Here is a 2,137-nt window from a genome sequence, read left to right on the forward strand (position 1 = left end):
TAAAATGGTTAGAGAAGTTGTAATGGATAGAGAAGATGTGGTGGATGATGATGATGATATGGTGAATGATGGTGAGATGATAGTGATTGATGATATATCAAACGTTGATGATATATCAAACGTTGAAATGGAGCGTGAAAAGGCATTAAGATATAAAGTTGAGCCAGTAACTTGGTAGTGAAGTTGTTAAAAAATCGTGAAATTGGTCAACGAAGTCCTAATGCAAAATCGTTGCATCAGTTTTTACGAGATCATGGAAAGAAAACATTGAATGCCTGTTCTTGCAAGCATTCGTGTTTTATGACATATCCCCTATATTGTTCTCCAAAAAAGCGCAATCTTCATCTTGGCGTTTTTTGGAAGAGGTTCCATTGGGTGGACTAATATTTACGCGTCCAATAAATCTGACGTCAAAAGGCTGAGATTATCATGTAAGTTATAAATTAAATTAAATTACATTAAATTAAATATAAATCAAATTATCTATTAATTATAAATTCTTAATAACATTTTCTGTTATGCAGGAGTCCCCGCTCAGCAGTCCCCGCCGCTTCTCGCAGCCACCATCGCGCTGCAATAAATTTTATGATTATATTATATTTTATATTATATTTTATATTTTATATTATATTTTATATTATATTTTATATTTTATATTTTATATATTATATTTTAAATTTTAAATTTTAAATTCACACACACACACAAACATTTTGTAAAATACACACACACACACACACACACACACACATACACACAAACATTTTGTAAAATGTACACACACACACACACATAGTTATATAATAAAAATTATTTTAAATATTTAAAAAAAATGTATTTATTTTAGAATAGGTCCTCTCCCCTTCCTCATCCTAAAAATATTAATTTAAAAAAATATAAAAAAAATATTTAAAAAATTCTCTCTCGCGTCCGCCTCTCGCGCTCTCCTTCGCTGCATCAGCTCTCGCGCTCTCCATCGCCGCATCGTCTCGCAACATCTCTCTCTCGCTCTTGTGATATCTCTCTCGCGTGCACCTCGCGCTCTCCTTCGCTGCATCAGCTCTCGCGCTCTCCTTCGCGTCATCTCGCTACCTCTCGTCATCTCGCGCTATCTCTCTCGCTCTTGCATATACGCCTCGCTGCAACACCTCGCGCTCTCAATCGCCGCATCATCTCGCTACCTAATCATCTCGCACTATCTCTCTCGCTCTTGCATATACGCCTCGCTTGCGTCATCTCTCTCGCGTGCGCCTCGCGCTCTCCTTCGCGTTCCTCTCTCCCCGCAGACCCCTCACCAACAAAGCTTCATGCGGTCTTTCGCGGACGCCTCCCCCTCCCCGCGGACCCCTCGCGGACCCGTCACCTAAAATCGCGGACGCTCCCCTCCCCGCGGACCCCTCCCGGACCATAAAATCGCGGACGCTCCCCTCCCCGCGGACCCCTCGCGGACCCTAGCCTCGCGGACGCCTCCCCCTCCCCGCGGACCCGTCACCTAAAATCGCGGACGCTCCCCTCCCCGCGGACCCCACCCGTACCATAAAATCGCGGACGCTCCCCTCCCCGCGGACCCCTCGCGGACCCTAACCTCGCGGACGCCTCCCCCTCCCCGCGGACCCCTCGCGGACCCTAAAATCGCAGACGCTTCCCCCTCCCCGCGGCCCCCTCGCGGACCCTAACCTCGCGGACGCCTCCCCCTCCCCGCGGACCCCTCGCGGACCCGTTACCAAAATCGCGGACGCTTCCCCCTCCCCGCGTGACGTCATTCCCCCTCCCCGCGTGACGTCATTCCCCCTCCCCGCGTGACGTCATTCCCCGCGCCATGGGTTCCCCTCGCCCCTCACCCCCCCTCATTGCCCCATGGGTTAGAACCGGCCTACTATCACTACTGTAATAATATATTGAGTTTTTATTTTATCTTTAATGGTATTGCTTTGGTTCGCAACTTTTATCAGGTGAGAAAGGTGTTAGTTTCTTATGTGACTCTTGAGTCCTGAGATGCTTCTGCATCTCATCGCTTAGTCTTATTACAACTTTTGTGCCGCAAGGTTTAAAGAGAGAAAAAAAAATTATAATGAGGTCCTCCGATCTTTATTTTAATTGCGTGTTTTGTGCCGATTTCACCCCGTGGTGGGAGCCT

This window comes from Prenolepis imparis, unplaced genomic scaffold, assembly GCF_030444845.1.
Source record: "Prenolepis imparis isolate NDT839.2.m4 unplaced genomic scaffold, iyPreImpa1.0 SCAF_324, whole genome shotgun sequence".
Classification (NCBI taxonomy): domain Eukaryota; kingdom Metazoa; phylum Arthropoda; class Insecta; order Hymenoptera; family Formicidae; genus Prenolepis; species Prenolepis imparis.